This window comes from Euleptes europaea, chromosome 3 (genome assembly GCF_029931775.1).
Source record: "Euleptes europaea isolate rEulEur1 chromosome 3, rEulEur1.hap1, whole genome shotgun sequence".
NCBI classification, from domain to species: domain Eukaryota; kingdom Metazoa; phylum Chordata; class Lepidosauria; order Squamata; family Sphaerodactylidae; genus Euleptes; species Euleptes europaea.
In genome coordinates this window covers 72327344-72339472 of record NC_079314.1, presented here as the reverse complement: position 1 = coordinate 72339472, position 12129 = coordinate 72327344, and the positions used below count along the sequence as shown (strand labels likewise).

The 12129-nt window shown below is 46.6% G+C and overlaps 1 protein-coding gene across 3 annotated transcripts in view; it reads right to left on the bottom strand.

Annotated features, from left to right (window-relative positions):
* Nucleotides 1–12129, bottom strand: part of CNOT2 (CCR4-NOT transcription complex subunit 2) — a 72829-nt gene that overhangs the window by 28725 nt on the left and 31975 nt on the right. The window lies entirely within an intron of this gene.

Below are 12129 nucleotides of genomic sequence, written 5' to 3'. Positions count from 1 at the left end.
GGTTCAGCAAAAGCTGTTATTGAAACACTTTTCTATTGCACCAAAGAATATTCCAGATTCCCCAATATACTTAACTAGTGCTCTGACTTCACTACTTGCATATCCCATTGCACAAATCTCCTGAGAATGTAATTATCACATATAAAATGGAATGCATATTTAACAGGCTCAGGGGATTATCTCCTCTTTTACTTTGGCTGAGCAAAGCGATGATGAGAGGAGAAATCCTTAATGGCAGCTGCTCCTAGCAAAGATGAGGAACAGCAGACTCAAACAAGTCAACAGTGATCTTGCTTGTGGTAAAAGAAGGCAGAAAATTCTTTGCTAGATTACACCTCTCTCATTATTGCTTCTGTGCAGGGGTAAACACATCACCAGAGAATAGCCCCCCCACTATTAAAAAATATCATATTCCTAACATTATGCCATTGAATTCAGCACTACGACAGTCAAGAATATAAAAGTTATGCCTAGCTAAAAAAAACCACTAAGGAAATATATAAAGAGAAGGTCAATAGTCAGGGCTGCCATTGTAACATGGTTAGGTTTGTGTAGGGAAAGTTTCCTTAATCAAGGGCAGAAAATAACTACTTACAAAGTAACACATGACAGCTTGCTCAGCTGATAACAGCCCAGGGAGTTCTGGTCTTTGATGTAGACTTAATGTAGCTATGTCTTTGATGTAGGTGTAATACTAGCAACTAGTCTCATTCGTAAGTATGTGCTGAAAAAGTAACAGGAATAGAGCAAAAACAGTACAGCCTTAAAATAACCCAGTCATCAACAAGTTGAGGAAGCATAAGAGGAGTCGGCAATTTATCAGGAGATGTAAGGTAAATTATTTTAGGGTAGTGATGCTAATTATATCTAGACAAATTTCAAACCACTCTGCTTCACATACTCAAACTACAGGGAGATATAAAGGACAAAGAATTATAGTGCTGTAAACATAGTTAATAGGAGCCTAAATATTAAGCAGAAGCAACAATGAACAGGATGCAGCAATTCTAACCAGTGACAAGATCAGCTACAGCCAAACCATTCAAGAGGGAAAAGATCATTAGGATAGGCCAGCAAGGGCACTGTCACAGCATTACACAATATAAGGTCTGAAAGTCATACTCAGGTCAACAAAACTTCTCATTTATGGATCTCACAGAATCCTGTCAAAACCATATAACATGAGTTGCTGGTTCAGGAACATGGAGTGTATGGACTCCAAATAAAAGGATTTTGTGCACTGTACAGGCTCTTAAACCTTACATGGTCAACTCTAACTTTAGCTGGCGTAGAAGCATGGACACAGATTTTAACAGCAGACAAAGACAAAAAGCAAGTCTTGGCTGTGCTAATAAGAAACAGTATGACAAACACACAGTTGAATGAGAAAAAAAATGCTACAAATCTAGCTTGATACCTTAGGTAGAAGCCTAATTATAGATCTGCTTAAAGGTCTTTCAGAATATACTACTTTGAGAAATTGTTTAAATAAACTTCCTCTACTACATTACGACCATGTTAAAAGTACATTATGCAGTTGTGGATAACTGATCAACTACATTCCAGATGGCAGAATAATGACATATTAGAATACCTCTCTTCCTGCACTTTGTCACCTTTTCTAGATAAATTAAAAAAAAGATTTGCTCAAGCCTCCCCCCAACCCCAAGAGACTGATGCACTGGATGGCACTTCTATCACAGACAACTGATAAACAAGTTTAAAAGAGCAGTTATACTAGCCTACTACATGTTTTAGTTGTGTAAAGGAGAAACAGCTGGGAAACAACAAATGACTGAATAATATAGCATTAAAAGCACACCTCTTAATTAAATGGGAGGGGGTGCACATCTGCCGTTTATATACCAATAAAGGAAACTGCAGCCTAGAGGTCTACACTTAGACTCATCAAAGCACACCTAAGCCCTCAGTGTGAAGAAATCCATACCTCACCAAGAGCTACACAGGTTCATCAAACTTGGAGAACAGTTACTGGGTTTAATTGAAGGCACTGAATTAAGGCCCTTCATGGCCTTAGAACTTTACATCGTCAAGGCAGTCTCTCCTCTGACAATCCGCCATAACAACTACTTCACTCATCTGAGCAGGGTGTTTTGCAGGTGCCACCCTGCAAATGGGCCAGATCAACAAAAACAGTGTTGCTTACCTGTAACTGTTGTTCGTTGAGTGGTCTTCTATGCAGTCCCACATGGGACTGCGCAGGTGCAGGCCAGCCACGAAGATTAGCAAAGCTTCTGGAAGAGTCGGCTCCCAAGGAGCGCTCCCCTCCCCCCCGTCAGTGACCAAGCCTTAACGGCTTTTCCCGCCCAGGAGTCACCTGACTGGGGGGTGGGGAGCACTCTTCCCTCAGTTCTCCTATCGCCGCTGCGGGGAGTACACTCTTTTATGGTGCCAGCCCACAGCGGGGAAGGAGGGAGGGATGTGTGCATGTACAGAAGACCACTCAACGAACAACAGTTACAGGTAAGCAACACTGTTTTTCGTTTTCGTGGCTTCTGTGCAGTCCCACATGGGAGAATAGCCAGCTCACTTACTGTGGAGGTGGGTGTGTGATGGTCAACGAAATAACGTGTTCAACACCGCTTTCCCCACAGCTGCGTCAGCTCTTGAGTCAACATCTACGGTGTAGTGATGAATGAAGGTCGTCAGTGTCGCCTTGCAGATGTCTGCGATGTCGACCCTCGAGGCGAAGGCAGCTGAGGCTGCTTGTACTCTTGTGGAATGTGCAGGCAGGTGAAGAGGGCAGTCTACCCCTGCTGATTGATAAGCCAATCTAATGGCCAATACCACCCATCTGGATAGTGTCTGAGTGGAAACTGCCTTCCCCTTATGTGTCCCCTTGATTGTCATCCTGTCTGAAAGGTTTTGTTCTCTGTAAGTAGAATAACAGTGCTCTACGCACATCCAAGGAATGTAGTTGTTGTTCTGAAGGGAACTGTGGGTTTGGAAAAAACACAGGCAAGGTGATGTCCTGTGAGAAGTGAAATTTTGAAACCACCTTGGGGAGATATGCTAAACTTGGGCGTAGGATGACCCTATTAGAGAAGAACTTGATAAAGGGAGGGACTGCCCGTAAGGCTCTCAGATCACTGACCCTTCTGGCCGACGTAATGGCTATCAAAAATGCTGTTTTATAAGATAGCAAAGACACATCACAGGAAGCCATGGGCTCGAAGGGTCTTGTTGTTAGATGTGACAGGACTAAGGAAAGACTCCACTAGTGAACTGGAGCTCGTACCTGGGGAAATAAATTCTGTAGGCCCTTCAGAAACTTCTTACAAAGTTTATTAGAAAACAAAGAGAAGGAATCCACGCCGTCATGGAAGGCAGAAATAGCCACTAGATGACATTTGATCGATGAATTAGATAAACCACCGTCTTTCAGGGACAAAAGGTATTCAAACAATTGTGGTAAACGACACCTCTGCGGTACAATGCCCTGAGACGAGGCCCAAGCGGAAAATCGTGTCCACTTGAGTGTATAAGCTCTCCTCAGCAGTTTGCGTGCTGAGAGGAGAACATGGGCCACCCTGTCTGACCATTGTGTCACTGAGTGACTCTCCAGGCTGCTAGGCTCAGTAAGGCTGGGTTGTGGTGCAGCACTTGCCCCCTGGTCAGTAGGGAGGGGGAATCAGGAAACCTGATATACCTCTGCTGGGACATGTTCCAAAGGGTGGCAAACCATGGCCTCTTTGGCCAAAATGGGGTTACTATGATTAAGTTGGTTCCGTCCTGGAGGGCCTTCCCTAGCACCCTGGGGATCAGAGGGATAGGAGGGAAGGCGTACATCAGAACTGTTGACCAAGGGAGCTGAAATGTGTCTCCTAGTGACAACGCTTCCCGAGATGCCCTTGAGCGAAACCGAGGGCACCTTGTGTTGTCTTGCGTAACAAACAGGTCTACTTCCAACCAACCCCACGCTTGGAAGATAGGTTCTAGAAACCTGATAGGGATGGACCACTCGTGGTCCTGGGAAGTATCCCTGCTCAGGGCATCTGCCATAATGTTGGAACAGCCTGCCACGTGAATGGCCTTGAGGGATATTTGTCATTCGATAGCCCATTCCCATATGAGGGACGCCTCCCGGCATAAAGCTAGGGAATTGGTGCCCCCCTGCTTGTTTATGTAGAACATAGCCGTGATGTTGTCCGTGGCGATGAGCACAGTTTTTTGAATGAGAATATCTGCAAAAGAAAGAAGGCCAAATCTGATAGCCCTCATTTCCAACAAATTGATATGCAAGGTGGCCTGGTGGGGGGGGTCCATCTTCCCTTAGCTATAAGGGTTCCACAATGTGCCCCCCAACCCCCCATGGAGGCATCTGTAAATAGCTGGACGTCGTGTGAGGTGACACCGAAACCAACACCCCTGAGAAGGTTCGTCTCCTGCACCCACCAAGTCAATGAACGAATAACTGTTCTGGGAATAGATAACATTTTCCCCTGGGGGTCGACATTGACTCTGAAGGCTCTCAAGAACCAATTTTGCAGGGGTCTCATGCGTAACCTCGCGTATGGGACCACCACAGTGGTAGATGACATGAGTCCCAACAACTTTTGAATCACCATCGCCTTCTGATACCTCTGTGATGTGAAGAACCTCACCAATTTCTGAATGGCCCTAAGTCTAGGTATTGGCAGGAAGGCAGAATGCTTATCGGCATCTAGGGTCGCTCCGATGAAGTCTACCACCTTAGAAGGCGTTAGATGGGATTTCTCTAGGTTGACAATTAACCCGAGGTGTGCCAAGGTGTTGGTCACCCTAGTGAGAGAGTCGGCTAAGTCCTGACGAGGCCTGCCTACCACCAGCCAGTCGTCAAGATAGGGGTAGATGGTGCAATTTTGTAGCGTTAAAAATTCCACCCCCTCCGCCATCACCTTCGTGAAAACTCGCCGGGCAGAGGATAACCCAAACGGTAAGACCATATACTCATAGGTGACCCCCTGGCATCTAAATCTAAGAAATGTCCTGCATTGTCTATGGCTTGCAATGTGGAAGTAAGCATCTTTGAGATCCACTACTGCAAACCACGTCAGCCGAAAGGAGGGGTAAGATGTCACGTAGGGATAACATCCTGAATCTCTTGGTCTGGATGTACTCATTCAGATCCCTTAGGTCCATAATGGGCCTCTTGCCTCCACCCTTCTTGTTAATCAAGAAGTATCTGGAGTAGAATCCTATTTGCGGTTCAGTGGGCGGGACAACCTGAATCGCTCCCTTCAGAAGCAGAGTCTGCACCTCTTGCAGGACCTATACTGAGATCCTGTCCGTTCCTGGGCCAGGATTGGTACACGGCGGGGTATCAGTGAACTCTAGGAAGTAACCCGATCTTATGATATTTAAGACCCAGGAATCATCCGAAATCTGTAGCCATTTACTAAAATAAGGAAACAGCCGTTTGAAAAACATTGGTAACACTGATACAACTGGGTCTGGCACTGGGTAACACTGATACAGCTGGGTCTGGCAGTGTTTCACCAGGTAGTCAGGACACGTTCTTTTTCCCCCTTGGTTGTCACGTGGGGGGTATCCTTTCTTCTTACCCCGACCCTTGGCGTGAACCTCTTTTCCTGCTGGGCAGCGGGGTAATGGCGGGACTGGGTTTGTTGGTATCCCCATGACTGAGGCCTATTGAATTTCCCAGATTAATAGGACTGGGATTGCCTGTAGAAGGGTCTAGGCTTGCATGAGGGACCAGCCTGCTGGGTAACCCCTAAGGATTTTGCTGTTGCTTTCTGTTTTCGGAGATTATGTAAAACCTCATCAGTTAAGTCACAGAACAGCGCCTTAACATCAAAAGGCATATCCTCAATCCTAGCCTTGACATCTGGTGCCAGTGAGGATGCCTGCAGCCAGGAGTGGTGTCTGAGGACTATACTTGACGCCATGCCTCTACCAGAAGAGTCCGCCATATGGCGGGAGGCTGCAATCTGGTTCTTACCCAGTCTCTGGCCCTCTAACTGGAGGCCCTTCAAGAGGGCTCTCTTGTGTTCAGGCAGAGAATCAAATACCTCTGATACCCTGTCCCATAGAGACATTTGGTGTCTTCCCATAAGGGCGCCAAAGTTGGCAATACGGATACCCAGAGCGGCCAAAGAGTAGAGCTTGCACCCTAGTCCATCTAACTTACGCCCTTCTTTATCAAGGGGTGCCGAGTGGGACCCCGATTTGTATTTAGCAGCCAGGACCTCTGTGATGATGGAATTGGGCTATGAATATTTATATAGAAACTCAGCCTCTTCCTCATTGATCTTGTATAAATTCTCGATCTTTTTAATCGAGGCTACCACCGAGGCCGGTCTTTGCCAGCTAGCCATAGCAACCTCTTTAATGCCCTGGACCATGGGCAGCTTAGCCAGTCCTGTATCAGGGCTAAACAGAACCCCCATAATGGGGTCAGATGGTTTGGGATCTGCCTGAATGGCTAACAACCCTAGGGCCTTTGCCATACGACGTAAGAGTTGGGAAAAACCCTTAGGTCTTCCATGGGGAAAACCAGGGTGGGATCTGCCACGTTGTCATCTGGGGACGGAAGGGAAGTTCGTCGTCGTCGCTGACTTCGATGTCGATGACTTGCCTGGGTCTCGACGTCGAAGCCGCCGCTGAAGGTTGCTCCTCGGCGCCGACCGCTGTCGAAGTCGAGGAGAGAGGATCAGCAATGCCCGGATCCAGTCTCGGACCCGTCGAGGACTCGGAACCACGAGGACGTGGGTTCCCTGTGGCGTCGAGGAGGGTTGACGTCAAGCGGTGGGGGTTGGATAGCTGCACGATGTCGATGGCCCATAACAGAGTCGCCTCGACGTTGATGGTAAGCCTCTGTGTCGATCTGGCAGTAATTCTCAGCGTCGACCTGGCGTTGGCCGACGTCGTACTGGCACCGAGGGTCAAAATAACCGAACTGCAGATACCAGGGAGGAGGACAGTATACCCATGGACCCCAGTCCTGATATGGGACACGATCCCGATGGTACGTCTCCGTCGTCAGGGATTCCTCTGGGTCGGAGATAACGACCTCGGGGACCTCCAAGACTTCATCCTCCGACGAGGAGAATTGAACCTCCAACCCCGATGGTAACGGCGTGTGAGGGCGCCTTAAGGCAGGTGCAACAGCACTCTGCAGGCGATGGTGCGGGCTCCAGCCCCGTTCCGCAGGAGGCATTGAGTCTCTTCTCGATGGTGCACTGCGTCGTGGCGAGGCGGATGTATGCCTCAGGGACCCGGATCCCTTTCGAGAAGGAGCTTGGTGCCTTGGTGATTTCTCCTCGATGTCGACCGCTCTCTCATGTGCACTCGGGGTCAATGGACTCGATGCCGACAGGGCGATCCTCGAGGCGGAGGTTTCTGGTGCGGACTGAATAGACTCTCCCCCTTTCTTTGTTTTGGGAGAGGATGGATTCTTCTTCTTATCCTTGTGCTTTTTTGTTGGTGGTTCGGAAGTGGCCCTAGCGTCCCTAGGCATATGGGAGGTCCCTCTCTTGGACGAGGTAGCCGGGGAGTCTAGGGAACTTGGTCTCGGAGCCTGATCCGGACGGAGGGACTTTTCATACAGAGCAGCCATTAATTTCTTTGCTCTGTCTTGGCGACACTTGTGCGTAAATAGTGCGCAGGCCTTACATACCGCCACTACATGCCCCTCGCCCAAACATAAGAGACAGTCCTGGTGCTCATCTGACAAACTCATTTTAGTATCGCACGTACGGCACTTTTTAAATAAGACCATGTCCATACACTCTTCCTAAGTCTTCGAGGTAAATTTATCTAAAAAGTTTACCTCAGTCAGTAGATATGCTGAAGCTCAATATTTCGCTGTTCTCTCCGCGGCGGCAGAATGAGAACTGAGGGAAGAGTGCTCCCCACCCTCCGGTCAGGTGACTCCTGGGCAGGAAAACCCGTTAAGGCTTGGTCACTGACAGGGGGGAGGGGAGCGCTCCTTGGAAGCCGACTCTTCCAGAAGCTTTGCTAATCTTTTCGGTGGCTGGCCTGCCCCTGCGCAGTCCTGGCTGGCCTGCCCCTGCGCAGTGGGACTGCACAGAAGCCACGAAAACGAACTGCCCAAATACATGAATTCTCACCTTATGGAATGGCCTGCCTGAGGAGATCAGGAAGGCTCTCAAACTTTGGTCATGCTGCAAACTATGTAAAACAGAATTGTCCAGGAAGGCGCTTTTATAAAGGGAATGGGGTTATACTACTGCATATAGTACGTATTTGTTGGCTGTGCAAATGACCCTTCTCCCTTGCACTGTTTTCTGCACTGTAATGCCATTTAAGCACTATTTAAAATATGTCTAACGCTTTTTGATTTATTTCAAATTTCTGTAATCCTAAATCAATTGCCTTGCTTATTAGGGGCCACATTTTATTGATTGCATTGACTTACACTGTGTAATCTGCCTTGAGACTCAGTGAGAAAGGCGGACTATGAATAACATATCTGCGAAAAATATTCTAACTTCCCATAGTATATTTGCCTACATACCACAAACACCTATTATTCATCATCAAAATTTAAAACAATTTCTCACATCTTGGTTTACAATCCCATACATTAGTATCCCAATCCAGCTGCTATTGATTGGCAGCAGCAGACCATGTACTGAGTCACTAGGAGGACTTCAGCTACCACCACTGAGAACCCGTGAAGGGGGAAGCAGATGTGGTACTCCCCCCAGGGAGCATCAGGCTATGGTTACAGAACCACAGCATTGCTGTGTGCATCGCTGAGTGGATAGCAGAACCTAGGATGGACACAAGTGAAGACTGACGGATGGGGGCAAAAGTGCTGGAGAAAGTGGGATTAACTTTTTTGCTTCTACATCTACTGACAGCATGCCATCTGCGGTTCCCAAGTGCCTGACATGTTTTGCTAACTGTTAGGGGTTTTTTCCTGTTGTTTTTTAAAACTAATTTTGGGAAGTTTCCTAAGATAGCTGGTTGCAAATTTACCTACACTGGCTATGTATGGCAGTCACTATGAAACTTCTCCACTGTTCCTGAAATCATATACCTGCAAATACAAATTGGGACAATTTCAAGTATCCCTTTAATCTAAAGCATCAGTCATTAACTGAAACAAATATGACAGCAAAAATACTTATTAGTTGGTTAAGTAAAATCTCCACAAAGCTGAAAAGTTTGTATTAGCTTCAACTTTCACTTCTCCAGTTCAACATCTGTTCAATTCCAGAAGAATTTGTTTACTTCTAACTTCTTAGGATTAAAAAGAAATATAAAGAACTGTCACGATGCCACATTTCATCAACTATGAAAACAATGACAATGCACTGTATCTTCTGTATGACTATGGAGTTGCCCTGTTCAGTTTTAAGTAAAGTATATGATTCTTGTTGGACTGGGAGGCAAGGGAATGTGCTTTGTCATTTTGCCTGTTTTGAATGAGCTCCCACTTGTTCTCTCTCTGAAGAGTCTTCATTGTGCTAATTTATTTTTACCTTCCTGGCCTCAACCTCAGATATCAGATATTAATTCTTGTCAACTAATTTTCCTACACTTATTTAAATTTCCTTTGTTCAAAAATATTTCTAACATAAAAATTATATTCTTTTCTCTTGCACGGTTCTTTTACATTATGGTGCAGATTAAATATCAAGTCATCACCAGCTTCACCAGCTGAAGAACCTATGCAGCATTAAACGCTACAACTTTGTTCAAGGCAAAATTGCTTGTAGCATTGTTTGTCCATTACAAAAAAAAAAAATTCAAAAGCAACAGCAGAATAACAATTTTTATTAGAATCAAGTAAAACAGCACAACGTAGGAAACAAGGTTTTGGAGTTCCCAAAGCTCTTCTTCAGGCTAACTGCTAGGTGTGTTTGTTTTAAGGTGGGGAGTGACGATATGATGATACAGAGGATAATGGAAAAACTTCAGCTTCCATTTTGTATTGGGAGACCGCCAACAGAGTTTCTGAAATATCTTAGACAAGTCCTTAACCTGTGATCTTCAGGGGATACGTGAACAAGGTGCCCCCGATTTCCAAAACCCAAAATAGGCTATGAATCACTGCTGTAGACTTTCAGTTCATTCCGGCAGGGGTGGGGGGCCACAACGGACAGGATGGCACAGTTGAAAAGCCTCCTCAGAGGCTGCAGAAGGGGAAAAAGCTGCAGAAGGGGGAAAAGCTTTTTTTCCAAAATAAAAACAGGAAACGGAGCCTTGTTTACTTACATGAGGGCTCCTTCTGTTCTGGGATCGAAGGCATCTTGCAGACTTTGGTTTTACCATCACATGCCCAGGGAGGCAGGACTAAAAAAATTTCACTTCCTGTCTTCCTGGGTGGGAAAACCTCCCAATCCCAGTTTTCGGACTCGCCAAGCTAAAGGAGACAGGTAAGTGCAAGGACCAACAACACTATAGGTACAAGAAACAGGTATTAATAACAAAAGCTGAAAAAACACAAGGAACGATAAGAACCATTATAAAAAACATTAAGGAGAAAGAACTCTTTCTGTGGTACGAGATGGCGGACGAAGAAGCTGAAGCTGCATATCTGATAGTGTAACTGAATCAGAAAAAATGATTTATCAAACACTGCTAATGTCTGGAGGTAAACTACTCTTGGGCGGCCAAGATGCCTTCAATCCCAGAACAGAAGGAGCCCTCACGTAAGTAAACAAGGCTCCATTCTCGTTCTGGGCTCTACAGGCATCTTGCAGACTGTGGGATCTCCAAGAGCTGATTAGTTTGGGTGGGCTTAGGTATCCTCCACGACATGTTGCAGAACCCTTCTGCCGAAGGCTGCGTCAGAAGAGGCCATGGAGTCTATTTTATAGTGTCTGGTAAAGGTGGACACTGATGCCCAGGTGGCCGCCCGACAAATTTCCTCCATGGAGGCCTGCCTATCAAAGGCCGCTGAAGTGGCTGCACTCCTTACAGAATGGGCAGTAATGCCAGCTGGCACCTGAATCTTACTGGCCTTGTAGGCTTCAGCGATGCACTGTCTGATGGCATAACTAATGGCCGACCTAGACATTTTGAGGCCACGGTTTGGGTTGTTTATGGAGACAAATAGGAACTCTGAACGCCTAATGGGGGAAGTATGCCTAATGTAAACTTTTAGTTTTCTACAGACATCCAGTTTGTGCCATTCCCTTTCTTTGGGGTGACTGGGATTAGGGCAAAAGGATGGGAGCTGAATCTCCTGTTTTCGATGGAATATGGAGTTCACTTTGGGAATGAATGTCGGGTCAGGCAGGAGAACAACTTTGTCCCTATGAAAAACACAGAAACCCTTTCGAACTGATAACGCGCCCAATTCGGAAACCCTCCTGGCGGAGGTAACCACCGTCAGAAAAATCGCCTTCATCCTCAGCATTTTTAGAGGTATTTCCCTAATGGGCTCGAAAGGTGAATGAGTCAAAGCTGTCAGCACTACATTTAGTCTCTGGGTAGGGAAACGGTGAATGGGAGATGGTCTAGTCTGAATTACGCATGTTAGGAAGGTTTGAATGTGAGGGTGTCTGGAAGGTATGATACCGTCCACTGAGGTGATAACTGTGGAAATGGCCGCCACCTGCCTGCGCAACGTGGCCGCCCTGAGACCCTGCTCTGCGCCCTCAAGAAGAAATTCTAAAACTCTGGAGACGTCTGGGATGAAAGGATCAGCCTTCTTACGTCTGCACCAGAGAACAAAGGCCTTCTATGAAAGGTCATAAATTCTCCTAGTAGAGTGCTTTCTGGATTCAATCATGGTATTAACAATCCCGATACCATAACCTTGGCCTAGGAGGTTATTCCGCTCAATTTCCAGGCAGTTAAGTCAAGCCATTATGGGCCTGGATGAAAGAGTGGTCCCTGGATCAGCAGTCTGGGACCGGCGGCAGTTCCCACAGTTCCTGAATGGACATCTCCTTGAGACTGGGAAACCATGGTCTCCTTGCCCAGCAGGGGGCTATTAAGATGATCATAGCTCTCTCTTGTCTGATCTTCCTCATTACCTTCGGTATAATGGGGAATGGTGGGAAGGCATAAAGAAGAAGACCCTCGGGCCATGGAGACATCAGGGCATCCATTCCCTCTGCTTTGGGGTGGTAGTACCTCGTGAAGAAGCAAGGAAGAAGGTGATTCTGCTCGGAGGCGAACAGGTCC